A 15,237-nucleotide genomic window follows, 5' to 3' on the forward strand; every position below is an offset into this window, starting at 1 on the left:
AGTCCCAAGCTGGCAGAAGAAAACATTTTCTTTCCAAAGTGGTCCAGCTTTTTGGATTCCCTATCAGGTGGTGCTTTAGGGAATGCGCTTTTCGAAGTAGAGACCTGGACCACCAAGCTCTCAGGGGTGGGGTGTTGGGAGAGGAAAGTGACGTCGCCCGGGCCTGGCGATGGCGTTGGGCTATCATCCTGTCCACAGGAGCCCCTGTGTTGGGCCTGGGCCAGGTGCCTAAAAGGATGTCCGTGAGGGCTTCATTAAACAGCAGCAGAGGTTCCGAAGAGCTCGCTGCCGATTGAAGGACCTCTGTTAGCCACCATAGGTAGCTCGAGGTGGAGAGCCTCGGCCACCCTACGCAACACCACTGCATATGGCGCTCCCTCCTCCGTAGCCACGGTAGGACGAGACAACATGTCAAGGTCTGGTGAGGTATCCAGACCACTGGCTTCCCCCAGTTCCTCTCTCCAGTCCTGCTCATCAGTCAACTGGTCGGTTAAAGGGTCCCCAGACCCCTCCCAGTCCTCGTCACCCTCCTCTGGCTGCCAGTCTGGTCTCAGAGAACCAGGGTATAGCAGAGGCACAAAAGTACCCATCGGCCACGGATTTGGCGTCGGTCAACGCCGGTCTTACTCCGTGTCTACCTCGAGGTGGAGGCCGGAGTCCACGTTGGCGGGGGATACAGCCGACGCCGGTTGCGGGCGTAGTGCCGGTGGAATCAGCGCCGGGCGAGGCGTAACAAGGTCGACCGGCGCCAATCTAGATCCAGGCCTGGATCCAAGGGGACCCTTCGGCGCTGAGGCTGGGCTGCCCAAAGATGGCATGCATCGCTTCATAGAAACTCCGAAGCTGGGCAGAGGTCGCACCGGGTCCCGGAAAGGGAGGGAAACCAGAAGTTGACCCAGCGGGCTCTGCACGCGGAGCTGCGGGAGGGACACCAACCGCATCCCTCGGCGCGTCGGCCGACAGACGGGGAGAAATCGCAGAGCGACGATGCTTCTACGACTTCTTTTTGTGCTTTGATTTACCTGACCCCGAGTGCGAAGACTTAGACGAAGAATGGTGTTGGCTCAGCGACCGGTCCCTCGACCTCCTCAGCGACCGGGACCCCGAGCGACCGGAGCCGACTGCCAGACCTAGAGTAGCTTTCGGGACCACTCTCGCAAAGACTTCGGGGCCAAGGTCCGGCAGTCGGAGCACGACTTGAGGTCGTGGTCGTGCTCCAGGCAATAGAGGCACACGCGTTGCGGGTCCGTCACCGACATCAGTCAGTTACAGGAACCGCAGGCCTTGAATCCGGGCATCCCTCGTGCACCAGGAGTCGATGGACTCAAAAAAAGAATTTGACAAAAGTCGAGAAAAAAGTCAGTCAAAAAAAACTGGGGGAACTGCTCTCTCCGGATCTGCGCTTGCTGGCGCAGAAAAAGAAAGAACTGACGTCAGCATGCGAAGGCGGTGTCTATGTAGCTACCACAACGTCATCCCGGCGACCATGACGCCGAACGCAGAGTCGACGGACGCCACCTTAAGACGCGCAGGGGTACCTCTGACGAAAAACTTTCCGGATCCAGTCTGATGCCTAGGGGTAATTCTAAGGTAAGGAATCTATGAATGTTTCTTTCAGGTTTGCCTGGCAGTGGTGATGGCGAACATGTACATCTTCTAAAAAAGAACTCCGAAGCGAGGAAGGAGCCCTCCCGACAGTCTGCATTAGGTTCACACACCGGGCCTTATCAAGGAGGCCCACGCAGGATTTTGAGTCATCAATTGAGCCGTGACATCCCAGATATCACTTTACATTGATGCATCCCGTGCATCACTGTCAACATAACAGTTGGGGAACCATTGACTTTGGATCTCCGATAGTTCCCATGATTCTTGAGCCCTGACAAAGTTCAACCTTTTGAACGAAACGTGTTGGCTGGAGCTCATGTATTTTGATGGTATTTGAAATAAAGAATTACTTTACACAAAGGAACTGATCAGTCTCTTTCATTGAATAAAGACACATTTGGGAGTGCACTGCTCCAGATCTACAAAATGTAAATCTTCTAAAAAAGATGTTGAATTGAAACCCTATGAACAAGTTCAAAATTATTAGAGATATTAGGTTCCATCATGGGCAAGCATAGTAGTGAGTGGAAACGTTCCAAAACTCCCCTTCACAAGTTCCTTTACTATTCTAGAATGTAAAAACAGACGTTTAGATCTTCTGGAACATTTTAAAATGGCAGCCATATGTACCCGAGAGAAGAATGTGTAATCCCCGATTTGGTTAGATGGAAAAGGAAGGCATAAATTGGTGTGGAGACATTAGGGGCCAGATGTACGACCTTTCCGTTTTGAGAGTCGCAAATTGCGTAGTTTTGCGACTCGCAAAATGGAATGTACAACAGTGTCTCAGACACTGTTAGTGCTTCCCAATGGGGTCGCAAACCACCTGCCTCATTAATATTCATGAGGCAGGTCGCAATTTCGACCCCATTGGGAATGGCCATCACTCGCAGAGATGGTGGCCTGCTGGGTTTAGCAGACCACCACGTCTGTGACTGCTGTTTAAATAAAGCAGTTTTTTACAAAAAATGCAGCTCGTTTTCATTTAATCAAAACAAGCTGCATTTAATAAAGAATAATGAAACATTTGTGTTTCATTTTTTAAGATTAGATAGTGGTCCATGGGACCACTGCCTGCCGTAAAAAATATTTTCGCTGCCAGTCACAAAGCGGGATGGGTCCAGCAAATGCACAGTTAATAAACACCGCAAGACTAATCCTGTGCAAGGCAGATCGGACTCAAACAACAGTCTTTCCGTTACTGAACCCACTACAGGCACCCCCCCCTCGACTTCAGGAGACTCAACTCTACCCTAGCAAACTATCCTCCACTCCAGTACTGTCCCTACTCCTCCTGCCCAAACCATCTCCATTTCCAATGTCACCGATAATGCCTCGGACACTGACCTCCCTCAAACCACTGCACACTCTCCCTCCCCCGACCCACCGCCACATGCCCAAACCACCCCCACTTCTAATCACACTGCCAATCCCCTGGACACGGACTTCCTCCTAACCATTGCTCACTCCCCTCCCTTGGACCCAAGACCCACAACACCTCCTCCTAACCTCTTGACCAGAAGCAACAACAATCTGACTCCTCAGATCCAATCTATCCCCACTCCTAATCCCAATGATGCCACTCAATCCCACAACCTAGTACCCTCTCCTTCCACAGACCGTAGTCATGCACTGCTCCAGACGAAGGCACTATGCCCTTTAAGCGCACTTACCCAGCTACTGACCCGAATGGAGCAGAAAATAGACTCCCTAGCGGCCAATATCCTACACCTACAACAAGACCTTCCCAACTGGATTAAGCCACCTTGCTCACACACTCCGGGTAGCTACAAACCTTCCCCCACACAGCCTCTTCCATGGCCCCACTTGGCACCACATGGCCCACCAACCCTATGAGGAATCAGGCACATCGATCTAGCCAAGCTCTCCGCCCCATTTCAGAACGAGAAGCAGATGATATCAATGACTCTTATCTCGCAATAAGCCAGAACACAACCCTTTTGTAATCCCAGTTTTAGTGAGCACTAAGAGAATCCCTAGACCTTTCCTCTCGCCCAGACCCCCTGCTCAATACACTTCTATACATACAGCACACACCAACACTGAGGCTCCCCGTCCTCTATCGTGCATGCTCCTCAACTGTAGATCAGCAGTACAACACGCCACTGATACTGCTGAAGTTATACTCGGCGGAAAAAATAGAAGTCGCATTCCTCACAGAATCCTGGCTCAATGACCATTCTACCCCCATCCTAGACCTTCTCACCCCTCCAGGCTACAACATCATCAGACACGACAGACCGATCAAAAAAGGTGGCGGCCTAGCTATCATTCACAAAGAAGGAATACAGTTTACCAGATTAAAATCCACAGAATACCTGACGCTTGAGTACCTAGGTGTTGAATTCACAGGCAAAGGCACCACGCCCATCAAATTTCACACCATCTACCATCCTCCTGGTGAACGTACCCTCTTCGCTGAAGAACTAACCGACCTAATAACTTGTTTCTCCCTAACAGATATGGAAGACGTGTTCCCGGGTGACTTCAATATCCACTGGAACAACCCAGAAGACACTACAACCCAGAACCTCTCCAACCTGCTTGAAATTACCAACCTCAAACAACTCTGCAATGAACCAACACACATCAAAGGAGCAACACTGGTTAAGATCATCACCAAAAAGGAGCTGGTCTCTTTGAGATCGATTTCTCCCATTGACTGATCTGACCACCACCTCATACTGTTTAATATTGACTCACATGGCAGAAACCAACCAAAACGACCTGACAAACCTAAGCACTGGACCAGGAACATCAATGGAGTCCCCATAACCGAAATGGAATCCAGGATTCATGCCCATCTACAACCCCAGCCTTCCACTATGACGGCCGATGGCCCCACAGCCCACTTTAATTCCACAATGACAGAGGTGTTAGATCAAGTAGCACCACTCACACTCAAACATTTGAGATCTATCAAATCTAAACCCTTTGTCTCTTCACCTAGCACAAGTTAGATCAACCCGGTTGGCATATAAAAACACATTTTTAGAGAAAAGGCCACTTTCTTCCGCAGCCAACTAGACAAGGCGAAGAATAGACCTAGAGAACTCTTCAACATTGTTAAAAGTCAAACAAACGGCACACCCCCACAAGAAATAAAAGGCCACCAAGGATCGATGCAAAAATATTCACAAATAAAGTCACAAAAATTCAGCAATCCTTCATCCAAACCTCAAATCCTCCCTCCCTCGCAACCTGCTCCCCTTTAACCACCCCTGACCAAACAGATCGAAATCATACCACAGACAACCAGGCCTGCTTCCAACTGAAAAATGGCGCTAATTGGTCGAACTTCGAACTCATGTTGGAAATGAAAGTCTTCAATATAATTACAAGCTTACAGCCTACTTCCCACACTATGGCCCCCGTCCCATCCACAATAGTAAAGAAAACTCAACCACATCATTGCCCCTTTCTGAACAAAAATCATCAACTCCTCTCTCACATCTGGTTGTGTCCCAGACTCCCTTCAGCTTGGACAAATCACACCTATACTCCAGAAACCAGGGGCCGACCCCAACGAGCTCAACAACTTCAGACATATCTCCAACCTTTCATTCCTAGCTAAAACATTGGAGAAGTGCATTCTCCTACAACTTAACAAACATATTGATAACTTCAACCTCCTCTACACCTTTCAATCGGGTTTCAGGAAAGGTTGTAGCACCGAAACAGCGATGCTCAATATTGCAGATGATATCCACAGAGCCTTAGATGTAGGTGAAGCCTGTCTCCTCATCCTTATTGACTTATCAGCGGAATTTGACACAATAAACCATCCAGCTTTACTTGAGACTCTGAAGAGGCACTCAGCACCGTTCGCCACAAATTAAAATCAACTCCTGCCTCTCTGTACCAACACAAGTCAAACTTGGAGTCCCGAAAGGATCGATCCTCTCACCATCCCTCTTCAATCTCTTCATGGAACCCCTTGCAAATATTCTGAAACAAGCAGGGGTTCAATACCACCTTTATGCAGATGACACACAAATATACTACAAAATAAAATCACCCAGTGACGTCCGACACCTCAATGTCACACTAACCAAGATCCAAACCTGGTCTAATGCAAACCAATTAAAACTGAACCCGGACAAAACGGAATTCATACTGTTGTCTCCGAAAAGTAACCACCAACCAATTCAAGACTGGCTCAAGGAGCTTGACACTCTAAACTGCTCCCTCGTCCTATCTGACTCGCAGAGATGGTGGCCTGCTGGGTTTAGCAGACCACCACGTCTGTGACTGCTGTTTAAATAAAGCAGTTTTAAAAAAAAAATGCAGCTCGTTTTCATTTAAGGAAAACAAGCTGCATTTAATAAAGAATAATTAAACACTTGTGTTTCATTTTTTAAGATTAGATAGTGGTCCATGGGACCACTGCCTGCCGTAAAAAATATTTTCGCTGCCAGTCACAAAGCGGGATGGGTCCAGCAAACGCACAGTTAATAAACACCGCAAGACTAATCCTGAGCAAGGCAGATCGGACTCAAACAACAGTCTTTCCGTTACTGAACCCACTACAGGCACCCCCCCTCGACTTCAGGAGACTCGACTCTACCCTCGCAAACTAACCTTGTTGGCACTCTAGCCATCACCGCAGTGTTTCTTTTAATTAAGGTGTTACAGCGACATGGTAGACCCATTTCCCCAAAACCTGTTGGCATTGCATGTTTAGATGTTCTTAAATTTGCTTCATAGACTTCATTGTGGTCGCAGGAGCACATGCAACCTATGGGTGCTTTGAATTTTCTAACTAACAAGGTTTGACTGGAATAAACAGAAGTGGCAAGGAGCATTACTTTGTGATTACTACGGAGCAAAAGACAGCCCTCGCCTATGACTGTGGCAGAGGGGCATCCAGAAAGAATATGTTTCTTGATGGGCACAGAATGATTTTTGTGGAATTTAGGACGAGATTTAAACTCTTTACTAAACTAGAGTTGGTTTGGGGCAGTGTTGAGGGAAATGCATGTTGTGCAAGATCCTAAGTGCATAAAGATAAAAGACTTATTTTTTTCTTTTTTACACTTATTTGCTCCAGTCTGCTGATGTCCTGGCTGCAGGTATGCACAGAGCCACCTGAGGTGGTGAGCTTGTCAGGCAGATAGGCAGGGGTTCCGGTTGTGATGACATTGTAGAAGATGCAACTGATTCTGAAGCTAGTGCATGCTGGCCAGGGGAACTCCACAAGGGACAGGGGGTGTGGTCCTATTTAGTGAATCGCCAGAGGCACCAGAATGGATCCGGAAAATGGTTTGCAATAACTCCCACAGACCAGAATATGGCATAAATCGCCTCAGTCACTGCTCTGTCCTGCGCCCTGAGATGATGACACGGAGCAGCATATATGTGCCGCTGATGGCTTTTTCATCAACTTTCCCCTTCTTTGCTTCAGAGAAGCCCACAAAAATCTAATCATCCACACAATGGTCTCTTGTGTGATCGATGTAAAAGCTCAATGCCTTCTTTTAGGGTCAAACCGATGGAGACTAATAAATTGGCCTACACACATCTGCCACACAGGAACAGTTCCAATGATCCTTGGCATCTGAAAGCTTTTGCTTCAGTACATATGTGAACAAACTAAATCATTTGAACATTTGCTGTTTCTGTGTGGCTGATTTATGCAGACCAACTTGTTGTTTACCCCAAGAGGGCTTCCACTTATTAATTATCAGTAGGAGGGAGATTGCTCCCCCTTTATCCTGATGAAGACCCATATTTGAGTTCCTTGATGGGTGGAAATGTCGATTAACAAATTGGTTAACTAAACTTCATTATAAGTTCATAAAACTGAACTAAAATCTTGACTCCTTTCAGTTGAATCATTACACTACGCTGTCACCACTGTTACCAGAGTATTGTTCTTTTTTAAGAAACACTGCCAGCTTTGCACTTTTGTCACTTGCCATCCTCTCTGTGCCATTATTTGTAGCAGCAGTTACATTGTTTTTTGTATATTAGAGATAATCATGAATTAATTAAAAAGCCCATTCCAATTTACTGAAGAATATCAGTTATTTTTGGCATAGGAGCTTAGGAGGAAAATCACTCTACCAAGGGAACCAGTGTTGCTCTATGAATAGATATCCAGATTTGCAGTGATACCAGGTCGCCCCATAATAACATTTATTTATTAGTATGTAAGGAATCTTGACCTTTGGGTTGAAGATCACCCTGGTCATCAGTACTAATTTTCCCAGAAAAAAAGTGGTGCAACCAAAGCCCCAGTGGTTTGCTCACTATGGGCCTCATGTAGGTAAATAAATTTTACCGGTTCATAAATACCGAGCCGTACCGAATCGGTAAATTAGAACCGGTAAGTTATATGTAGGTAAAAATTCGGTAACAGTTACCGATTCGGTAACATTCGGTAAATACGAATCGGAAGTCACCGAATCGGTAAATACCGAGGTGGTATCCACCGAATCGGTAAATACCGAGGTGGTATTTAGCGAATCGGAAAATACCGAGGTGGTATTTAGCGAATCGGAAAATACCGAGTACACTACCACCTTCCCTTAACTAAGTAGCCAATATCACAATCATGTCATTATAGAAGGTCTCTCAGGCTTAAATAGGGGACCCCATACCTCAAAGATCAGCTTAGTGAAATCACATCACAGGAGCATCAGGAGTCTCCTCGCAGGAAGGCTCGTCTTCGGTCTGAATAATAAACATGACGTCTGAGATATGAAAAGCACCAACTGTCAGGTATGTGCAGCTGCGCGTGTGCCATGGCTAAATCGTGGGTCGAACAACCTAGAGTGGAAAACATGCATTGTGTAAAATTCCAGACTGTGTGTCACAGCATGTACAGACCAAGGTCTCTGCGCAGAGCTTGGGATGGGAACAACAGAATGCACTCGTCTGAAGGAAGCCTCGAGTCAGCAGTTTATTCAAGAAAGAACATGTAAACGCAGTGTCGTGTGCAAAGACACAAATATGGCTACAAAACATTCAACGTGGTAATGCCAACTGAACAATGCATGTACGTATTCAGGGAGAACTCACTACACGCCCCCTTGAGCGAAGCAATATGTAATAGGCAAGAAAAGAGAGAACGCAGAGTTCAGTTTCGTCAGAGCAGAACAGGGCGTAACCAATGCAGCGCCAAAGTCCTACAGTCCAATTAATTGCAGCATACAATTCCAAAAACACAATGCAAGTATAGTAAAAAACTCAAGCAGACCATCAGGAAGAGAAAAACGAGAACTAAAAGAAATAAATGTTGCGCCAGGGTGCTGTCCAGTAGCACAGGCGCAATGGACGACAATCCAGTTAATCCATGAATGTATAGGCAGCATATGTGGCCACGGCTTCCAACAAGCAATCGTTTTCAGGGCCACTAAAAGTCTCAGCCATCCAATTGAGTAAAGAAAAGGAACATACGTGTTCTCCAACCAACGGAGCCTCTAGCACAATCAGAGGGCACCCGGAATGTTCCTCCAAATAGCTCATGGACAAGAAGTCGTAGGCTGCCGCTGAGATGTCCCAATTACCCAGGATACCATGCGCCGATCCACACGCCATGATCCGGACACCAGAACAGGACAACTCGTGAGACACTAAGGGCCTCATCAGTCGATCGAAATCCGGCACCGGAGACACCATGTTGGTCAAGCACAAATCCAGAGGCCATTCAAAGGGACAATCCAGGCAGTGTAATACAGGTTGTACGCAGGTGAAGTAGGAATACCTGAAGGATAATCCATAAGCCAGGCTCAAAGTCGCCAATGGCAAAGTACCATAGAAGTCAAGCATCCTATCACGAAGAAGATGCAGACGGGACAGGTGCTCGTGTGGCACAGAAGGAGCAGCCATTCCGTAGTATGAAAAGTAAAAGCAGCACACCTGCCACCAGCGCCAGAAGCAGCGGAACACCTCCAAAGATGCTCGAGAACAGTGAATGAACAAATGCCGGAATTACACCACAAATTGTTTGGAAAGAGGTCACGAGACCCGAGCCCCACATGTTAGAAAAAATTGAGCCAGGCCGGTCGTGGACGAGGCATTGATAATACTTTGGATCAAAGAGCCGAAATGCAGGGGGAGGTCAGTATTCAGAGGCGCCTGTTCCTCAGTGCGCGTAGTAGCAACGTGAAGGACAAATATTTTAACGAGAGGAAGTCAAAGGCACCTCTTTGTGGGACAATGGCGCTCTATTCTGCTCAACTTGTTGGACTCTGCTTTCAAGGTTGGAATCGAAGGCCAGATGGAAACATCCCGCCGCCCATGCGGGGGTGGAAAAAGAACAGTATTGCAGCAGACAACTTCATGCGAGACAGTTATGTACGGGATTACCACTCACATCCCGCAGCAAACTTCATTAATCATTATTAAATGAATACCGTTTGCAAGCACAGTGAAAGAAGGTGTAATCACAGGCACTGGGATACCTCGTAGGACGCACGCCAAAATCGGGGCTTGTACATTGCATGCGCCGTGTACTTGCATGTGCCTATTGTCTCATGTATGAATCCTAGAAGTGAGAGTGCTAGAGCTAATATCTATAACGGCTTAGGCCTTCTCCATGTTTGCTTGGTCAATAGCTCTCAGTCTGGAAGCCGCCTCACTGTGCGACAACTTGCAGACCTCGTTGTAAATAGCATACGCGCACCTTTTGGTTCTGCCACCCACGGGACCATTCACAATATCATTCCATTCGGTATGCACATTGATGGAGTGGGTGGACTTCCTGATCCTGTAGATGTGCTCTGTGTCAGCTGGTGGACAGAGTGGGATGTGTGTCCCATCAATGCAGCCAATATAATGGGGGAAGTAATTCCTGAAGGAACGGGACAGGCAACTCTGGGATACACCACCCACCGCAGCTGTCACCACCTGAGAAATGCCGGATGCCAGCAGATGTGGGCTGCAGAGCACCTGCACATGTGGGGGTATGGCGTGCGCCCTTCTCATTGGCTGGTCCAGGAGTGGGTGCGGGTCCCTGATTGAGTCCATGATGGTTTCGGGGTGTAGCCTGTACCTCTCATGTATCTCTGCATCAGTCAGCTGGAATAGTGTGATGCGCTGTCTGTGGATGCGTTCCTTCCGTCGCCAAACCCTCAGTCCTGCTGCCTCTAGACGTAGGCGCATTGCAATGACGTACATAGCTGCCAGAGTGTCCACGCTGTTGCATTTTGGGATTGCTTAGCTGCACTGTTGTTGGTTACCACCTGCTTTCAATCCGTGTTAATAACCGACTCTTATTTACCGATTTTCTTGGATTTCTTAATTACCGAGTGCTCCTACATGTCATTTTAACTTTTTACCACTTCATATTTACCACTTCATATTTACCGATTCGTTAATTATGTATTCGGTAAATATGAATCGGTATTTACCGCCTCATATTTACCGAAAAGTGGTTTTTAGTCTCCTACATCTCACTTGTCTGAATACCGGTCGGTAACGGAATATTTACCGAAATTGGGCCGTTACCGACCGGTATTTCGCTACCTACATGAGGCCCTAAATGTTCTGACATAGTCCCAAAGTTATGTTATGTAACCTGTAATGAGGAAGATAGTCTTTAGAGTCAAGAATCATAAAGAACAGCTGTGATCTGGCTTGAAAAGCATACACATGACCAACATTAAGAACAAGTGCAGGACTCATACGCCTCAGAACCATAGCGCACAGAATTCCCCGCTATGCCTGTCATGCCCTGTAGCCAGAAACGACGACATAAAGGGACACTTGCAGATGGGATGAGAGCAGCACACTATCAACATAATATAAACAATGGTTCCAAAGGGAAACAAATAATTTCAATTGCAATAAATCAAACAGCAAAGATCAAAGAACAAAGATCAAAAAGCACAGCATTGAAAAATCAATCAAATAATCAATCATAAACAATGAATTACAATTCGAAAAACAACAATTTATTTTTTTGTATTGTCAGTTGGATATCAGCTTATTTGAATATAAACAAAAATGAAAAAGGCTGTATATACAATATTTTAGAAAAACGACGCAGTGACAAAGTGAATAAAGTGACTAAGTGCAATAGTGAAAGTGTAGGTATTTACAGTATATGCACGTGATTTTCAATAAATCGATAACTCTTTATTTTCTATCTTTTTACGCTTCGAATAGCAGGACCTGCTAGGGACTACTGGAACCATTGTTTATATTATGTTGATGAGGCCCAGGTTCCTTGGGTTATAGGGTTACCCCTGTTTATTTAACTTTTGAGAGCAGCACACTAGCAGCCTCGTGCATGGCCTAAGGTTCCCCACAGAAGGAATTGATCTTACCAGAAGAGAGGGGGCAGGGGACACCGTTCGGGCCTCAGGCATCTGAGATGGGGGCCATACGTTGTTATGAAGAGTGACCATTAAATGAGCGGGAACGAGCAGATTATAAAGGATGGAGAATTTAAATTTTACACAATTCTGTTGTGAAACATGTTTGTATGATGAAGTGGGCCTTCTGTATAGTATAGACATGGCCGAATGGGGTAAATATAATGGAAAACTAATATAGAAATGAGAAACAGCTTGGGGTGGGAATATATGAGTCAATCCTTATATGAAACTTTTGACATCTGGAGGCTTAAACAATGACTGTTGATCAGTAAACACAGAAAGGCTGTAGGGGCTGACAATTAACCTTTCAACATGCCCATCTCAGATCCTTGCTGGGCTAAGACAATAACACACATCTGAAGTTTGGATTAGAACGAGTCAGTGTTTCAGGCCTCACACTACGCAACAAATTTGTCCCCGTGTAAATTTTAGCAAAGGTCGCCTGGCCACAAGGATGAAAGCAACCATCGCAGGTCGCAAGTCAAAAACATTCAATTGCCACCGCTCAATCTCCATGGATTGGGACGTATGTTGTGGAGACTGTGATGCAGGGCCCTGTTGCTAAGACAGGAATTCCTAACAAAGTGGTAGATCGATCGGAAGGTAAATGCTAAGGCTCCGTAGCGCTGGGTACCACACCTTCATGGCCCAGGCAGAGGCGATTAAGATGACTTGTGCATCATCTGCCCGGATATTCCACAGAACTCAAGGGAGAGATATTGATCGAAAATTGTACGAAAGAACTTCGTTCAGTGGTCAAAGTGTATTAAAATGCCCATACTATTGGACTGTAGTATGTGCATATGAAAATAAGTGTCCAGCACTCCAGAAATGACACCCAGACTCATAGTTCTACAGCTGAAAGTACCTAAGCCAAGGTGAGCATTTTGAACTTGTCCTTCCACAAAGGCATTAAAGGCGAAGATATCCAAGAGGGGTTGAGACCTCATCCCTTCATTGGAACGAGGAAGCAGAGCGAATAGCATCTTTCCCCCCTCTCCGAGTCTGGCACCTTCTCAATGGTACCTTAGGACAAAAGAAGAATGACTGCCTGCATCAAGATTGTGGAGTGCTCCACTGAAAAGCACTCTGGTGTAAGAGGAAGACAGGGTGGGGAACAAATGAAAGGGAGGGCATAACCCCTTTTAACAATTTGTAAGACCTATCTGTCTGTCATGATAGATCTCACCTGGGACTTGTGGGACAGTAGGTGCATCCTGCGCTGAATCAAAATCAGATCTGAAGAGAGCCACAAGCCTCTAATAGTACTGGTGTAGTGGCAGAGCAGTTGAATTAGTCAGGTTGCATAACAACTGTTTACGCCTTTGTGATCTTGTACAGCGGCATGGGCCTGAGACGGTCAATGATGGCCCGAGGTCAAAGATCAGGACCAGATCCTGAGCCAGTGCCAGCGCTGTAGTTATCGGCACCGGTATGGAAGGAACCTACATGGACCTTGGTGCCAATGTGCAGTCCAGGAGGTCCAGAAGGGTACCAATGGGGCAGACCTGTTGTGGGAAGGATGACTGGGCACACCTGCAACTTTATGGGTTCCAAAGAGGCACAAAAGGGAGCCGGGAATGAACTCATGATATGCTACATGGCCTTTTAGAAAATCAGTATCTGCTGCAGGATCAATGACAGCCTGGGTTAATAGGTGGTGCTCTGCAACCCATTGCAGGGTGGAGTTTATTTGGGACACATCAAAGGCGTGTGAGCTCTGACATGACACCTTTGTGACTTCTTGCTAGACTTTGAGTGGAGGGATGCGGTAGAGTTCAGCTTGGCAGTCTTGCGCTTATGTCTAGACTTCGACTTACTGGAAAACTTTGACTGGGAAGTGTACTTTATGCCAGAGAGGCCTCAAGACTGGGACTGACTGTGTTTGGGATTGTGACTTCCTATGTTCGACAACATAGAGGTTCACCTCCCACTCCTCAATCATCTTTGGCTGCATAAGGGCACACAACAAACACACTTCATGGGGATCTGTGACAGATATCTGCTTCCTGTGGCCTTGTCACGGCTTCAACCCTGTCATTTTCATGCGAGTCAGTAGGGGGCATTTCCTAGCACAATGATCTAGAAATTTGGATGGCATAGGAAAGCTGAAAAGCTCGAAGCAGAGCTCCAGATCCAAGATAGCGGAAACAAAGGCGGTGAGACGGGGTGGTGCATAAATGCAGCCCTACTCCTTCATTTCCAGGGTGATATGGAGCCACCGCAGAGCTGCATGATACTACTTACCAGCAAGTAGGAGTACTGCTATAAAAATCTCCTGATCAAGTCTGGCACCTGAGGATATTCTAAAGGTGAGGAATCAGCGATTAGAAGTATCAATCAAAACTAGATCTCATTGCAGTATAATAAAGTGATAACAGGGAAACGTGAAAGGTGTTTTTAAAAAAAGCAACGCAGGAGGTGATTGAAACAAAGAAAGGCCCTGTAGCAAGTCCTCTCAGAGCACATGGCATATGCTGAGTTTCAGGAGCTACCAGTACCAAAACCTTTGAGCCTAGTCTGAGCTAACAAAATGAGCTGACCTTGGTCGCTTCTCACCGTCGGACCTTGTGGCAAGGGGGGTGATGCCCAGCCCAGCATCAGAGGCCTAAGGGGCTGAATCCAATTGGGATGAGTCAACACCCAGGAAAGACCAGACGGGAGATGTCTGGCAGAATCCCCCAACCAATTTGTGTGGTCCAAAGGTGCACCAGAGCATTCCAGAACTAATTTGAAAAGTTGGACATTGGTCTCCTTGATTGCAGCAAGCTGCTATGGAGGTGATGATGGTAAAGGGATCTTAGGGAGCATTGGTTCCAGAACCGGAACTGGATTTGAATTGAGTCTCAAAGCCAGGGTGCAAACTGTGAGGCTTCACCCTGGAGCAGAAGCATCAGGGAGATGAAAAGCCTTGGATAATTTAATTCTTTTTGGACATGTTTTTCGACTTCATCCTGAACCTATCTGAAGGTTGTGAACAGGAACAAACTTTGGAATTGTATTTGGTGTTGTAAAGTTTAGATTGCTGGTCCCTAATGTCCTTCGCATGCTTCAGGGAGCATTTGTCACTGGAATTGGAGTTCTGTTTAGTGCCTAGACACCAAAGGCAGAGCCTGTGTGGATCTGTAACCAACATCTGCGTGCGACACGTGTGGCACTGCTTAAATGCTGTCGTTTTGGGAGGAGAAAATCCTGCACACTATCGGAGGTTTGAAAACACTTTGGTAAAAAGAACCAAAAGTGGTACGAACGGAGGTCTGAATGTGGGTCGACAGGTGCTTTA

At 46.6% G+C, this 15,237-nt stretch overlaps 1 protein-coding gene across 1 annotated transcript in view; it reads right to left on the minus strand.

Annotated features, from left to right (window-relative positions):
- The window catches only part of SNX19 (sorting nexin 19), a 183,826-nt gene that overhangs the window by 26,475 nt on the left and 142,114 nt on the right, over positions 1 to 15,237 (minus strand). The gene's annotated exons all lie outside the window — the stretch shown is intronic.

The sequence above is a fragment of the Triturus cristatus genome, chromosome 3_2, assembly GCF_964204655.1.
Source record: "Triturus cristatus chromosome 3_2, aTriCri1.1, whole genome shotgun sequence".
NCBI classification, from domain to species: domain Eukaryota; kingdom Metazoa; phylum Chordata; class Amphibia; order Caudata; family Salamandridae; genus Triturus; species Triturus cristatus.